Below are 17525 nucleotides of genomic sequence, written 5' to 3'. Positions count from 1 at the left end.
ATCTCACGGTCCATGAGTTCGAGCCCGACATCAGGCTCTGTGCTGACAGCTCAGAGCCAGGAGCCTGCTTTGGATTCTGTGTCTCCCTCTCTCTCTGCCCCTCCCCCACTCGTGTGTGTGTGTGTGTGTGTGTGTGTGTGTGTGCGCGCGCGCGCGCGCGCGCGCGCGCGTGCTCTCTCTCTCTCTCAAAAATAAATATTAAAAAAAATAATGAAAAAAAAAAACTGGGATGAACATCCTTGGGTGCGTACATCATTTGATAATTTTGCGGTTATTTCCCTTAGCATGCATTCCCATGCAGGATTAACAAAGGGAAAGAACGTTCTATGACCTTTAAAAATGTAATGTCACATGGTTTTCCAGAAGAGTTGAGCCAGTTTATATAGGCAGTGAAAATTTGGGACAGCAGTAGGCATCATACCACACATTTTTAAATTATTTACTTGTTTTGGTAAAAATAAGCATTTTGAGGACCCCTCAGATGATAGAGAAAATATAAAGAACACAGAAAAAAATTACTAGCACTCCATCATGTTAAACTTTCAGTGAAGAACTCTCTAAACCATCTTTCATTCATTCACTCATTCAACAGATGTTATTGCATGGTTGCAAAGTACCAGGTGCTATGAACAGAGAGAGAGAGAGAGAGAGAGAGAGAGAGACAGAAGGTGAAAGAGAGAGAGAGGGAGAGGGAATCCCAAGCAGGCTCCACACTCAGCCTGCTCCCAATTCAGGGGTTGATCCCATGACAGTGGGATCATGACCTGAGCCCAAATCAAGAGTCAGATGATCAAGTGACTGAGCCATCCAGGTACCCATTAAAAATTTTTTTTTGTTTTAGATTTCATTGTTTTCATGTACCAACTTTTATTCCATCAATCCTTAATTGCTATCAATTTGGATAATTTTTATTTCCTCAGTCTTATAAATACCACAATACTGATCATGTATGTGTATAAATTTACATATTTATACAATTATTCCTTAATCCAAATCCCTAAAAGTGTAATTTCTGAATAAGAGAGTCTAAGCATTTTATATTTCGACATACTGTGTAAGAATTATATAAATTAGTTTTCAAAAAAATGACAGAGCAATTTACCGTCCCACCAGTATTAAACAGAGGACCCATCTCCCTCTTTATCAGTACACTTCTGTCAACCATTTTAAGCTTTGGCAACAATAGCAATGTTGCTTTTCCTTTACATTTATTTTATTATCATAAGGTTGAATTTCTTTCATGTTTCTACTACTATATGTATTTCCTCTTATGAAATGCCTCTTTTGCTTTGTCAATTCTTCTATGGAATTTTCTTATTAATTTGTAAGCACTCTTCATATCTTAAGGATCTTAACTGTCAAGTGTTGCAAATTTCCCTATTGTTTTACATTTTTCTGGAATCTTCTCAACATAAAAGTTTACCATGTTTATATAGTCAAATTTATCAATCTTTTCCTTTATGTATCTGTTCTCACAGTCAGGTCTTAGTAAGATCTTTCCAACATCATGGTTTGGAAAGTATTAACCCACGTTTCCTTAAATATATTTTTCTTTCTTTCTTTCTTTCTTTCTTTCTTTCTTTCTTTCTTTCAGTGCTTTAGTCTTTGATCCATCTGGAACATAAGTCTAAAAATACATAAAATATTTTCATAATTTACTAGGCAAAAAATATACATATATTATGATCGTATTTTTCTAATCCAGACCTCATTACTTGACATAAGACTTGACAGCAAAGAGTATTTGCAGTTAGCTCTATCTTAACAAAATAGGCCTGTTCTCCAATGTCTACCCTCCTGCTGATGGAACTCCTGGGAGTGGCTGCTGTGTCACATGACCCAGAACTGATTAGACCAAGTGAAGCCAAAGGAAACCGATTCATTGTCTGGTTGGCAGTTCATGACTAATCTGGCTTATCTCAACTAGATGAGCTGGTTGGGTGAATTCTGTTCTCTTCAGGAGAATTTGAACTAGGAAATTCCCTGGTGGTGTACGGAAAGAAGCAGTCCAGAAAAGCCAATATCTGAGTAAGAATTCTAGAAAGAATTGAGAAACCTGAGAAGACAGACATCCTAGAACTGAAGGAGACGGCATTTCAAGTTTCAAAGAATCCATTGCACAGCCAGCAGTGTGGATTTTTTTTTTTTTAGGATACTTCACTGTGCAAACTTAAAACACTGGGCTCAAGGAGAAAATTCTGAAGGTTTTCAAAGAGAAGAAATAAGGTCACCTGGACAGGAATAAGAATCAGAATGATAGGTAGCTTCTGAAATGCAACACTGGTGACCAGAAGTCAATGGGACAAGGCCCTCAAGATTGAAGTAAAATGGTTTCCAGCCTAGAACTCCAGACTCAACTCTTATTCTACGATGAATATAGGGATTTTAAGACCGGCAACATCTCAAAAACTTACCTCCCATGCACCCATTCCTAGGAAGGAAGTCACAGAGGATGAACTCCCCCCAGAAAATGGGAAATCCCACCCACGAGAAGAAATATCTCTGGGAGGGTATCAAGGTACATCTCAGGATGACAACCTTGCAGGTGACCTAGAGAGTAGCTCATCAAAATTGGAGTAAGGATAGGTTTTCCTTGACAAGTCTCTCTCTCTCTCTCATACACACACACACACACACACACACACACGCAGGCACACACACACGCACACACACATACACACATGCTCAGTCCACCAGGAAATCTTACTCTAACTCCCAAATCTATCCAGACTCTGACCACTTTCTACCATCCCTACTGTTGTCACCTGGTCCTGCCCACCATGATCTCTCACCTGGATCACTGTGGTCTCCTACCTGGTCTCCCCGCTTCTCCCCTTGCGACCTTCTTGACAAAGCAACCAGCAAGGCATCATCCTTTCAAGATTTAAGTTCCCCATTTTACTTGTGAAATCAAGTCCCCGCAGTGGCCTGCAGGCCCTGCAAGATGGCACTTGCCAAAGTCCCTGCTCTTCTTCTCCATGTTTCCCTTCACTCACTCTGCTGCAGGCCCTGCCTCCTAGCCCCTGCCTGCACATACCTGGCATCTGCTCCTTGCAGGGCCTCTGCCCTGACTATTCCCTCTGCCTGGAATATGCTGCCCCAAGACACTCTCATTCCACTCAAGGCTACTCAAATGTTACCTCTCAGGGGGGGCCATACCTACCTGCCTCTTTATTTAATTTTTTAATTAATTATTTTTTAAATTTACATCCAAGTCAGTTAGCATATAGTGCAACAATGATTTCAGGGGTAGATTCCTTAATGCTCCTTACCCGTTTGGCCCATCCCCCCTCCCACACCCCCTCCAGTAACCCTCTGTTGGTTCTCCATATTTAAGGATCCCTTATGTTTTGTCCCCCTTTTATATTATTTTTGCTTTCCTTCCCTTATGCTCATCTGTTTTGTATCTTAAACTCCTCATATGAGTGAAGTCATATGATATTTGTCTTTCTCTGACTAATTTCACTGAGCATCATACCCTCTAGTTCCATCCACATGGTTGCAAATGGCAAGGTTTCGTTCTTTTCGATTGCCGAGTAACACTCCATTGTATATATATACCACATCTTCTTTATCCATTCATCTATTGGTGGACATTTGGGCTCTTTCCATACTTTGGCTTTTGTTGATAGTGCTGCTATAAACACGGGGGTGCATGTGTCCCTTCGAAACAGCACACCTGTATCCCTTGGATAAATAACCTAGTAGTGCGATTGCTGGGTCGTAGGGTAGTTCTATTTTTAGCTTTTTGAGGAACCTTCTGACTGTTTTCCAGAGTGGCTGCACCCGTTTGCATTCCCACCAACAATGCAGAAGAGATCCTCTTTCTCCGCATCCTTGCCAACACCTGCTGTTGCCTGAGTTGTTAATGTTAGCCATTCTGACAGGTGTGAGTTGGTATCTCATTGTGGTTTTGATTTGTATTTCCCTGATGATGAGTGATATTGAGCATTTTTTCATGTGTCGGTTGGCCCTCTGGAAGTCTTCTTTGGAGAAGAGTCTATTCATGTCTTTTGCCCATTTCTTCACTGCATTATTTGTTTTTTGGGTGTTAAGTTCGATATGTTCTTTATAGATTTGGGGTACTAACCCTTTATCTGATATGTCATTTGCAAATATCTTCTCCCATTTCATCGGTTGCCTTTTAGTTTTGCTGATTGTTTCCTTCACTGTGCAGAAGATTTTATTTTGATGAGGTCCCAGTAGTTCATTTTTGCTTTTGTTTCCCTGGCCTCTGGAGACGAGTAAGAAGTTGCTGTGGCCAAGGTCAAAGAGGTTTTTGCCTGCTTTCTCCTCTAGGATTTTGATGGCTTTCTGTCTGACATTTAGGTCTTTCATCCATTTTGGGCTTATTTTTGTGTATGGTGTTAGAAAGTGGTCCAGGGTCATTCTTTTGCATGTCGCTGTCCAGTTTCCCCAACACCATTTGCTGAAGAGACTGTCTTTATTCCAGTGGATATTCTTTCCTGCTTTGTCAAAGATTAGCTGGCCATACGTTTGTGGGCCCATTTCTCTGTTCTGTTCCATTGATCTGAGTGTCTGTTTTTGTGCCAATATCATACTGTCTTGATGATCATAGCTTTGTCATACAGCTCGAAGTCCGGGATTGTGATGCCTCCAGCTTTGGTTTTCTTTTTCAATGTTACTTTGGGTATTTGGGGTCTTTTCTGGTTCCATACAAATTTTAGGATTGTTTATTCTCACTCTGCGAAGAATGCTGGCGTTATTTTGATAGGGACCCACCTGTCTCTTTAGAATTTCATTATGTCTCGCTGCCTGCCTTCCCAATCCTTTTTACCAAGCTCATTCTTTTTCCCATGAAATAGACTATCTTCTAAAATAATACTTTTTAGTATACTTATTCCTTACTCATGTCTCCCCCAACACCAGTATAAACTCCACAAGGGCAAGATTTCTGTCATGTGTACTGCTATGCCCAATGCCTACAACAGGGCCTGGTGCCTAGCAAGCACCCACAGATATTTCCTGAATGAAGGAGTGAATAAATGGGGGTGGAGCTCCAGAAAGGAGTTTCCAAGAAGAAGGAACAGATCAAATATATAATGAGGTTTTTTAAAAAATTTTTTTAATGTTTATTTTTTTTTGAGAGAGAGAGGCAGAGCACGAGTGGGGGAGGGCCAGAGAGAGAGAGGGAGACACAGAATCCAAAGCAGGCTCCAGGCTCTGAGCTGTCAGCACAGAACCCGATGGGGGACTCGACCTAATGAACTGTGAGATCATGACCTGAGCTGAAGTCGGACGCTTAACTGACTGAGCCACCCAGGCGCCCCCATGAGGAGCTTGAAAATAGTGAGAACACCTTTATACTCTTGCCTAAAATTTCAGGGGTGAGGCAGTCATAGGAGTTTGGAAAACCATGCCAAAACACATGCAGACACACACACACACACACACACACACACACACACACACACAATTATTAATTCCAATTGTACCAAAGTTGTACAAGAAAAATGAAATGTAATTCTAAAATACTCCACCATGAGTGACATTTATATAGTTACAACAAGGTAGGCACTGGGCAAGAATGGAAGGGAAACAATGGTAGGAACAGACTGGTGGAGGGGGGGGCGGTTGGGGGGACTGATGAAGGTGAGGCCAGCCATTGAGAACGGGGCAGACCGCTGTTCTCTTCACCCGCCCAGATCCCCTTGTGTTTTCGTCCTAACTTTTTTTCCTCCCACCTGAGAAAGGACTTCAACGGCTTCCATTCTGACCTCAGTCAGTACTTTCTGATTGATTAAGTTTGTCTTTTCAGCTTATCTCTTAACTCAGGCAAAAGACCCAGGAGGGCCAAGCATCCAGGGCTGGGGACAGATATGACCCCTCCGACACTAGGGACCACCCAGGCACCAGGAGGACCCTGCGTGATTGACCCCAGGACAGTGACCTGCCTGACCTTTCCTGCCCACCTGCACATACCTACCGGCCGTGGCCCCGCAGTCTCCTTATATAAACCGAAAATTATTTTCGGCTCTTTTGGAGACAGTCTTTGAGGCACGAGTCTACTGTCTTCCCGGTGTTGGCCTCACTGAAATAAATTCCTTTCTTGTTTCCCCACCACTTGTCACTCTACCTTTGGCTTTTGTCACTGGTGAGTGGCGGAAGCAGGTCTATTCGGGCCCCTGGGGCCACATGCTCCAGCACCCCTGTGCCTGGTAACAAGCCCAGGACTGAATCTACCCTCAGAGAGTCTGAGAACATGTATGTCTGGGTGGGGCTCTATCTTCCCTAGCGGGGACTTAAAAGTTACTATTTACAACTGGAAAAGAAGAGGATGTAGCAAAAGCAAATTGCTTAGAAATATGGGGGCCAACCCCCCAAAACACAAGGCGAGAAGTGATGCTCTCCAGATGGTAGGATTCTATTAGGGAGAAGCTGTCATCCAACCCTGTGGTTTTGGTTTTTCAAGATCAATCTTTACAAGCCATATAGGACTTGAATAATTTGAAGAACGTATTTAAATATTTGAGACAAGAAGACGAGGCTCTGCTTTTTTGTTTTACTGCCCTCTTTTGAACTCAGAATTGTGAAGACTTTATATCTGCAACTCTTATGTTTCTTCACAGTTATATTACGAGGGTGTTTTTGTAAATGTGTTATTGACTGTGGACACTTCTAGAAACCTGTGTTTCTGGTGGAGTCTCTCCATTGGAGGAAGGATTTCAACCCCGTGGTCAGAGAGGTGGATTCCAATAGCAATGAGCACTTTTTTTTTCTCAAAGTTTATTTATTTTGAGGGGGGAGGGGCCGAGAGAGAGAAAGAGAGAGGATCCCAAGCAGGTTCCAAGCTGTCAGCAAAGAGTCCCACTTGGGGCTCGAACTCACGAACCATGACATCATGACCCAAGCCGAAGTCTGATACTTAACTACCCGAGCCACCCAGGCACCCCTGCAATCAGCATTCCTGAATGAAAATAATGCACAGATTACAGCGAATGCAGACGACATTTTGGCATTTATACCTGGCACGCTTTTAGTGCTCATTTATTGTACCTCTCACCTCCGTTTTCATACTTTCCTGTGAAGATATATCTCTTGGGTAATTTGTGTGAAAATATTCATTTCTGTAATTTGATGATTTCAGGTGAACCCCAGTTTTAAACAAAACCCAATGTAAATATTGCCTAATGTGATAAAACTTAGAGCAAAAACAAGAACTGTTTCCAAAGAGAGGAATGGATTAACTCAAGTTCATCAGAGAAGAATTAAGAAAAAAAGTCATCAGAGATTCAGATTTGTGATAAGAGCCGGATATATGATCAAAAATTCGTTACTGAGTTAAAGGGGAAAACCTGCGTATATCGTCATTAATACAGAGAAGGCAGTTTCAGTGAGATATGACTAATATATTTTGGGTTCCAATTCTTCCTACAACAGATTCTTTTTTTTTTTTTTAATGCTTATTTATGTTTGAGAGAGAGAAATAGAGCACGAGCAGAGAGAGAGGAGACATAGAATCCAAAGCAGGCTCCAGTCTCCAAGCTGTCAGCACAGAGCCTGAGGCGGGGCTCAAACTCCCGAACCACGGGATCATGCCCTGAGCTGAGGTCGGAAGCTTAACCAACTGAGCCACCCAGGCGCCCCCTTAGTACAGATTCTTAACCACACTGAAATGGCCAGAGGGTCAGAATTACAGGGGATTCTGTGACTCATGCCATGCCAGGTGCCAAGGCCCTCCGAACCACACGCATAGTCCTGCTCTCCACTCAGCGCACAGGAGACAAATTTCCAGTCAAATCTGTCTTTTTCCTTGCTTTTTAGCACCGTTACCACTAATTGCTAAGAAATCAATCGAACCCTGAACTGTTGCTATGAGTTCGTTGACCACGGCAGCTCTTTGCCCCTTATCGACAACTCATTATTGGACACTAAATCACCCATTCCGTGAATCTCTCTGCAGCCATTAGCTCGATTTGACGGCATTAACTCGTTTTACAGAGAGCCTTCTCTAAGCTTGAAGTTTGGGAATCTTTGTACTCTCACAGAGGGAAAATAGATAGGCATCTTCTTTTAGAATCCTGCTCCGCAGAAATTAGAATGTTTAATCGAAACAGGCTACGGTGAGCCGAGGGCACGTATGCCTTCTTTATTTGCACTGCTTCTGGGGCTTATTTTTAAATCATACTTTCTTCATTTATTATCAGGATCACAAGCGCTTTTCTAGTCGGGCCTGGTTTTATTTAGAGAGCCTAGGAAGCAAGCCCTCCTCCTCCTTCACAGCCTTTGTACTGCGCCTTTATGTGAGAGCATTTGGCTCTGAAAAGGATGTTGTGTTTCAGGGCACTGGATTCTTTCATTCTGAGCAGACCGTCACCTGCTCCCTGCTGGCTGTTCTTGTGATGAGTGCCATACCCACTGCAAAAAAAAAAAAAAAAAAAAAAAAGTTCCTCGTACTGTATAATTAACTTTATCTGCTCGACTGTGTTGGTACTCACTTTTGATTACATGCACTTTGGGGTTTTTCACTGAATTTCAAAGACTTGATGTGAGAGGCCCTGGTCACAAATCCCCTGCTTACGTCCGGGATGGGTTTGCGTGCACGATGATCTTTGCTCCTGCCAGCGTCTTTCCTGCTGGCCAGTTATTAATGACGCCTTATGGGGTGTGTTCTTTACAGAAAGCATCTGCTTGGAGCACACAGGATGTCAGTGTGATCGCAGCATAATGGTCAGCCGATCCAGCGTGCTCACTTCTTCCTCACTAATTACACCTTTCCAGAGGAGCATTTTGGAGCCCGAAGAGGGCTTAGAAAGTGCTCTCCTTCCTGGATCCAGTTAACAAGCTTGAGTAATTGATGTCATCAATATCAGTTAGGTTTTGTTTTTTTGTTTTTTTTTGTTTTTTTTTTTTTTGGATTACAAGAAGACACTTGCACAGAGCAGGAAGTGTGTGTGGGCACAGCACGACACAAGCACGCAACGCCACGGTTAGTATACTGATGTTCTCAACAAGTCTCTGTGGGGCTGCCGCTGTGTTGCCCAACTGCGGCTAGTGCCAAATCGTGTGCCAGGTGGGGCTGTACTAATGCAGTCTGGGTTCCGGGGTGCAGAACAGGCCAGTGGGCACCAGGTTCACGGGGCTCACATTCTGGTGGGGGAGAGATGGGGAAAGACACACAAAGAGGGAACCACTAAGTACACGGTTCAGACAGTGGCGAGAACCGCGATGACATGAACACGTTAGTGGAACAGAGATGCCAAGGAAAGGCTCTTTGGTGAGGTGACATTAGGGCAAGACAAAAAGGATGGGCTTGGTTTGGGATCCCCCTTAAAGGAAGTTACCTAATGTCAAGTTTCTTGATTCCGTGAGTAATTACCTCCCTTCATACACAGAATAAGTAGTAATGAAAAGGTTTCAAAGCTTTTCCTCCCTTCACTGTTCAAAAACAAGACAGCGACGGGAAAGAGCAGGGACTTGCAACGGCCTCGTGCAGCCATTGGGAACATACCAGGTGAAGTCTGAAATGAAGAGTGGCCACTGTTCCATTCCTGGTAAATTGCTACCTTGCACCTGTCAGTCATGTTACCTGTCATAGCTCCAGTCCCACCCACAGCCCCCCTGGGAGGGGCTGATCTTGTAGACGCAGGACCCTGGGTGCCGTACTGTGAGTTGCAGGTGGACGTCTACCTCTGGCCGAGGGAGGTCCTGGCATGAGAAGTTCTGAGCTGAAGGAAAGATACAGGACATTCAGACTTGTGCTTTTCAGACCTGGAATTCGAAATGGGTGAGTGGGCAGAGAAACCGGTGTCATGGAAGAGAGAGGATGTGGGGACAGAGTAGCCCTAAGTTCAGAACAAGCTGAAATCATGAGCAAGGAGGAAGGAGCAGGAGGAAGGGGTTTGTGTCTGTAGAGCAAGGACGTCAGGTGGTGACCTTGGGAAGAGCACAGGGACGGCAGGGAGTGGCTTCACGCCTTTATGTGAGAGCATTTGGCTCTGAAAACGATGTTCTGTTTCATGGCCCTGGATTCTTTCATTCGGAGCGGACCGTCACCTGCTCCCTATACCAGCCCTGCTGGCTGTTGAATGAATATTCATCAGCCCCGTGTTGAGAAGGGACCCAGGGTGCTTTAGGTCCAGAACCAGCAGCAAACCTATGAGGGCAAGCTGTGTTACTGCTTCTGACCTTCCAAGGAGTTCTAGGCGCAAGCCTTGCCCTACCGCACCAACCAGCCTCTTTTCTGGAGGACTCAGGAGACAGGACCACATGGCTAGTATTCCAGTCTCCCTCCCTTCCTTCCTTCCTCCCTCCCTTCCTTCCTTCCTTCCTTCCTTCCTTCCTTCCTTCCTTCCTTCCTTCCTTCCTTCCTTCCTTCCTCATCACAAGTATCCTTACAATAAATGCTAGTCACTAACAGTCTCAGAGTGTATCTCTGCCCCCAGGAAGAGCCATTGGGTAAAAGTGAACAAAACTGTGAACACCCTCACCGTTTCGTCTAGCAATCACTTCTAGCAGCCTGCCCTGAAGACAAACCTCCAGGAACACAAAAACACGTATGCACATGGTTCTACACATGTTATAGATGACAGCACTATTTGAAATTGTACGATATCGGAAACAATTGCAATGCCCAAATATAGGAAATGGGCTGAACAAACTATAGCCTATAACGCACTATGAAATACTGCACAGCAGTGAAAAAATAATACAGAAGATCTTTATGGGCTCTGATGCAGTGATTTCCAGAAACCAAATGTTATCATTTAATAACGAAAATGATAAAGGGAACAAAGGCGGAAAGGCAATACAAAAGGTATAAAGCTGGGCGCCTGGGTGACTTGGTGGGTTGAGCATCCGACATTGGCTTAGGTCATAATCTCATGGTTGGGGGGTTCAAGCCCCGCATAAGCCTCGCCACTGTCAGCACAGAGCCTGCCTTGGATCCTCTGTCTCCCTCTCTCTCTGCCCCTCCCCCACCAGTGCTCTCTCTCAAAAATAAATACACGTTTTTTGAAAAGGTATAAATTAAAAAAGAAAAAGGTATAAATTCAGAGGTAACTGCTAGGACACAAAACGCCAAAGAGAAAAAGAAAAAGAGTGAGTGTCCGATTGTGGTCATCAGAAGAGTCTAGGACACAACCACAGAGCATGACTGCCACAGGGTGCTGCCACCAGTCTAGGGGGACATGCCCCATGCGAATTCCTATTTCTCAAGATAAACTTGAAAAACCTACGTGGGGCCCCTTGAAATGGCACTGTTTCCACCAGCAGCAGATTCAGCAACCCAAAGGCAGGAGAAAGTAAACTTTGGGAAGGAATTAAATAATGAACTTTTAAACAAGATCTGTGGTCTAATCATGGCATAAATCACAACCGTATTGGACTTCTTATTTCTCATTTATACTACTTAGTACTGCTTTCTTTGGAGCTTTTCCTGGTAGGGCGCACGGGGTAGGCGGGGAGTTGGAGGGTTTCAGAGGTATTCAGCTCCTTCTGAAAATCAGCCGGGTGGAGGGTAGGGAGTGCGCTGTTTCTCGAGACTCCCAGCAGAGGGCAGCAGTGCCCACTGAGTCGCGCAGAGCCCCAAGTATGGAGTCCATGCTCCCGGGCTCCAGGCCCGCAGGGCAAGGTGGGTCAGGCGGGCCGCCCAGGGCCAGGGGGTAATGGGTGCAGGCACTCGATATTAAGAAGAGCGAATGTGGGCTTCTTCCTAATTTCACAGGAGAAACATCATAGGAAAATCCACTTATTTAAAAGTTGGATGTGACCTTTGAAACCCTGCCCCTGATTTTAGGTACAACGGAAGCAACGGACACAACGGAACACGTGAATAACTTAGTATATTCTTCATGTAGTCAATCATGTATTGCTTCAGCCCCTATTATGGGCTCAACTCATCATCGCATGTGGTAGGCAAGCAGAACAAAATAATCCGAAGAGGTAGACCCCGGCGGTGGGGACAAACCAAAACTCCATTAAGAAAAAAATACTTGGGGCCCCTGGATGGCTCAGGCTGTTAAGGGTGGGACTCTTGGTTTTGACTCAGGTCATGATCTCATGGTTTGTGGGTTCCAGCCCCGCAGCGGGATCTGTGCTGACAGTGCAAGCCTGCTTGGGATTCTCTCTTTCCCTCTCTCTCTCTCTGCCCTTCCCCAGATCTCTTTCTCTCTCTCTCTCTCTCTCTCTCTCTCTCTCGAAAGAAAGAAAGAAGAAAGAAAGAAACTTAAACAAATTCCAAACCAAAGAATTTTTTAAAGTGATTTATGATGATCCCAATTGTGTATTTTTAAGATAACGTTTAACCCAAAGGAGAGTAATTAGCATTGACCTGGAGGCTAGTGTCCTTGAAGGGTCAACTCAAACCGGGGAGAGTAGACCCTTTCACCGTGGCTGCTTTCTAAGACTTTGTGATTTCTTCATTTCTGATTTTCTTGGTAAATTAAATTGTTCAAACTTACAGGGAAACCTTTATTTTGCTTTATATTTTGAATTGCCTTAAAAATACTAATAACGGCACCAAACTCATTCAGCATTTACCATGTACTGGGTACTTCGTTAAACATTGGGCGAATATTAAGTCAACAAGTATAATGAGATAAATACTATCATTTGCCCATATTACAGAGGTTCAGAGAGGTTAAGTACCTTGACCAAGGCCACACAGCTAGTCCATGACACTGTAGGATTTGAACTTAGGAAGTCTGGATCAGACCGCGTGCTCCCAGCCATGATATCACACTGCCTGGTGTCGAAGATTAACAACACCACACTCCCCCACCAGCATGGAACCTCCATATGGAATTGCCTCCCTCTCCTTCCCCTGAATTCTGACCTTCAGTCTCCCTACACGGATTGATGACCCCAGGCTTGTGTACCTCTTTCCCTTCTGCAAAGTGCCGTGTTCACGTGAACCTTGACACAGAAGAGAAGAGAATTCTCTTGTCGTCTGATGTGGGTCTTACTAATTCTGAACTTGGGCTCCTACCCTGTGTTGATCATTTAAATGACTGTTTCTGTGTCTTTTAAGTAGCAGCCCAACTTCAAATGTATAGTTTAAAAATTAGTTAATAAAAAAAAAAAAAATGAATCACCTGAGTTATATCCAGACTCAAAACAGCTGCCCTCTTCCCTTCCCGTATCCCCAAGGCATTTTTGCCAGGCCGTGCAATGGCTTCCCTTATATGTTCCCCCAAACGCCTCTTAAATCTTCTTTTCCATTTCAGTAGCAGTACAAATTCCCCCCCCCCACACACCCCCCCCCCCCAGCCTGGGCCTTTATAACAGCCTCTCAACTGGTCTCCAGACCCCCATTTGTCTCCCAAACTTCTGCCAGATGAAGCTTCTGAAAGCAACATTCTGATCAGGCCATATTTCTTGCCCTGCACTCTTACATGGCTTCCCTTGTCTGCACAATTAAGTACTGAATCCATTAAGGATTAGTCTTTTCACCCAGGCTCCAACTTTTTACTACTCCCCAGTCCAAAGAATATTTCATTCTATAGGCAAATTCATAAAGACAGCAAGTTGAATAGAGGTTCTCGGGGACCAAAGGGAGGGAGGGGGGGTGGTTAGTGCTTCATCATCGCAAGGTTACTGTTTTGGGAGGTGAAAACATTTTGGACATAGTGTGAAGGTTGCACAACACTGTGAATGTAATTCATGCCACTGAATGAAACACTTAAAAATGGTTAACGTGGCCAATTTTCTGTTATATATATTTTACAATTTAAAAAATTCAAAAATATACTTTATTCTAGTCCAAGAGACCAATTGCTTCTTCTTCTTTGAACCCCCCCCCCCGTTATTTCTTAGCTTTATAGAAGACACAAAACAGTTGTGTCTCCATATAGTCAACTATTTCTGTCTGTCTCTGTCTTCTTTTAATATAAGTTGTCAAATTGGTTAACATACAGTGTGTAAAGTGTGCTCTTGGTTTTGGGGGTAGATTCCCGTGGTTCATCGCTTACATACAACACCCAGGGCTCACCCCAACAAGTGCTCTCCTCGATGCCCATCACCCACTTTCCCCTCTCCTCCACCCTCTGATCAACCCTCAGTTTGTTCTCTGTATTTAAGAGTCTCTTATGGGTTTGCCTCCTTCTCTGTTTGTATTTCTTTTCCCTTTCCCTCCCCCCATGGTCTTCTGTTACGTTTCTCAAGATCCACATATGAGTGAAAACATATGATATCTTTCTCTGACTTAGTCAACTATTTCTTGAATCTTGCAAGGTTTCCTCCTTCCCCCTTTCCTACCTCTGATCAGCTATATATTAGAATACAACTTTCAGAAGGTCTCTAAGTGGCTTTTACTGCTTTTCTGTCACCAGTGGATAACAGTCTTTTCTTTCTTCTTAGTGAGCACAGGCCTTACAAAAGGATGCAGAAATAGCCAAACAAGTTTATTTCATGGATTCTGCTTTCTAATCAGATGGTCTCTTGTGGGATATTTTCTCCAAGGAGGTCACCAATGCTCTGGACTGTCACCCCATGCACTGTGGGTTCTTCCCTTTTCAAAAGCAATCTGGCTGGTAGATTTCCTGGACCACATACAAGCCAAATGTCTGAAATTTTTAGCGCTCTTCTTTTTTTAAGTTTATTTATTTTGAGAGAGAGAGGAGGGGAGTGGGAGGAGCAGAGAGAGAGGGAAAGAGAGAATCCCAAGCAGGTTCCATGCTGTCAGCCCAGCCTGACGTAGGGCTCGACCTCACAAGTGCTGAGATTGCGACCTGAGCCGAAATCAAGAGTCAGGTGCCCAACAAACTGAGCCACCCAAGTGCCTTCCATTCTTTTTTTTTTTTTTTTTAATGTTTATTTATTTTTGAGAGAGAGAGAGAGAAAGAGCACAAGCAAAGGAGGGGCAGAGAGAGAGGGAGACACAGAATCTGAAGCAGGCTCCAGGCCCTGAGCTGTCAGCACAGACCCTGACGCTGAGCTGTAAGAGGACGACCTGAGCCAAAGCTGGACGCTTAAACACTTAACCGACTGAGCCACCCAGGCGCCCCATATATATTTTTTTAAGGAGAACACTGATTCCATGCATTCAGCTTTATTTTAGGGAAACATTTAGCACCTAATCTGTTTAAAAGGATGCTCCGGCTACTGTGTAACAGCTTTGTCATTACTGAGAGATCTCTAAATATGGAGAGTACACATCTCGAGCGAGCCTCGCTCCAAGAGCTCTGTGCTGAGAGGGATGAGGAGGATTCTGGGAACATGGAAGACAGCAACTCCTTGTGTGTTCATGTTCACTCCATCTCTCTGCCTCGCATGGGGTCCTCCTGCCGAAGTCTAAGGGCAGTGGGGTTCGTGTGAAGCCTTCGGCTCTGAGGACTGTCTGGTGGAGAAACCTGTGGAAGTATTTCCCCCCATGCACTGGGTGAGTACAAGAGAGGGGCAGGTGCTGGGAAGAGCTTGACTCACAGACCTGTGTTTCTTGTGAGGACAGTGGACAGGGCTGGTGCCTCCTGGAATCCTGAATGGTGGCATCACTGGTTGGTACTCTTTCCTCCTCCTCTCACATTGCACCTCCTTCCCCAATATGCACATGGAGAAAAATTCATCAGGAGGGCCTATGACTTCTCACCTGCGACACTCACATGGTGGGGTGACATCTCAAAGAGCAGAACGGCAGCCTGAGATTCCTGTACCCAGCCATCTCCCACTGGGCGGGTTGAAAGAACGATCTCTGGAGGTAAGCAAAGGGCCAGCAACCCTGATACCCAAACACCCCTTTCCAAGGCTTTAACTGAGACTCAACGTCAACCACAGATGAACCAGAAGAGAGATCTCCCCATGGAAAAAGATGAATGGAAAGGTCACAACCATTCAACAGGATGTCCGCGCCATTTTGTAACCACAAAGCTGACATTTGTTAAACCTATGTAACAGACACAGCACGTATGTACCAAACTCTAGAAGCTAAAAGCATAAACCAAAAATGATTACGAATTCAAGAGGAACTTAACAAGATCACTATTATAATCAGAGACTTGTAGGATGCCCCCTTAGAAAGCATATCCAACATGAAATTTAGGAACATAGAGGAATTTAAAAAAATACAATCAATAAACCAGAGGTAACTGGGACTTAGAGAAACTTGCATCCATCGAGGAGGGAATACACATTATTTTCAAAGGGACAGGAAATTCCTAGAGATATTAGAGATGATATCCTATCATAGAGAAAGAGAAGTGATAGAAGTCCACAGTTAAAACTTTAAAAATTCAAAAGCAATGAGATTTTTTCAAAGTTTATTCATTTATTTTGAGAGAGAGCATGTGTGTGCATGTGCACACAAAGTGGGGGGGGGGCAGAGAGAGAGAGAGAGAGAGAGAGAGAATCCCACAGGCCCCACACTACCAGAGCAGAGTCCAATGATCTCATGAATCGGGAGATCATGACCTGAACCTGAACCAAGAGTTGGACGCTTAACCGACTGAGCCACCCAAGTACCCGCACTGAGATCTTATAAGACACACTTTCCCGAGTGACAATCCAATAAAATCAGACATAAGTAACTTAAAAATGACTGGAAATATTTCCTGTTTGGAAACTAAAAGGGGGCTGCTGCTAACGTTGGATTAAAAAAGAAATCAAAAAGAAAAATTATTCGCTATCTAGAAAGCGACAGAGAGCAGTACGGAGCTTACAAAACCTTTATGACACAGGGTGACCTATCCTGAGAGTCCAAGGTCTTGAACGCCTTCTTGGCTAAAGACAAAAGACCAAGAGGCATTAAAAACTTACAATTTCCTGGGGCGCCTGGGTGGCGCAGTCGGTTAAGCGTCCGACTTCAGCCAGGTCACGATCTCGCGGTCCGTGAGTTCGAGCCCCGCGTCGGGCTCTGGGCTGATGGCTCAGAGCCTGGAGCCTGTTTCTGATTCTGTGTCTCCCTCTCTCTCTGCCCCTCCCCCGTTCATGCTCTGTCTCTCTCTGTCCCAAAAATAAATAAACGTTGAAAAAAAAAAACTTACAATTTCCTAAGAAGCACAACACAATAAATCCAAAGAAACTAGAAAGAGAGATAAAATAAAGGTAAAACCCTGACCTAATAAGGTAATAGAGGTAATAATTAGATGGCGGAGAGGATAAATAAATCTGAAAGCTACTTCTTGGCAAAGACTAGCGAAATTAAAAAACCTTTAAAATCCTGATTAAGAAACCTCAAGAGAGGTAAAGAGAGAAGATAAGCAGAAATAGGTCAGATTAGAAAGGAGAAAAGAGAAGAAATTTTTAAACATTTTTTTTTAAAAAAGGAGAGGGGCGCCTGGGTGGCGCAGTCGGTTAAGCGTCCGACTTCAGCCAGGTCACGATCTCGCGGTCCGTGAGTTTGAGCCCCGCGCCGGGCTCTGGGCTGATGGCTCAGAGCCTGGAGCCTGTTTCCGATTCTGTGTCTCCCTCTCTCTCTGCCCCTCCCCTGTTCATGCTCTGTCTCTCTCTGTCCCAAAAATAAATAAACGTTGAAAAAAAAATAAGAAAAGGAGAAAGAATGGGGCGCCTGGGTGGCGCAGTCGGTTAAGCGTCCGACTTCAGCCAGGTCACGATCTCGCGGTCCGTGAGTT

The sequence above is a fragment of the Puma concolor genome, chromosome A2, assembly GCF_028749965.1.
Source record: "Puma concolor isolate L17-30 chromosome A2, mPumCon1.1.hap2, whole genome shotgun sequence".
Classification (NCBI taxonomy): Eukaryota; Metazoa; Chordata; class Mammalia; order Carnivora; family Felidae; genus Puma; species Puma concolor.
This window is presented reverse-complemented; position numbering follows the sequence as displayed.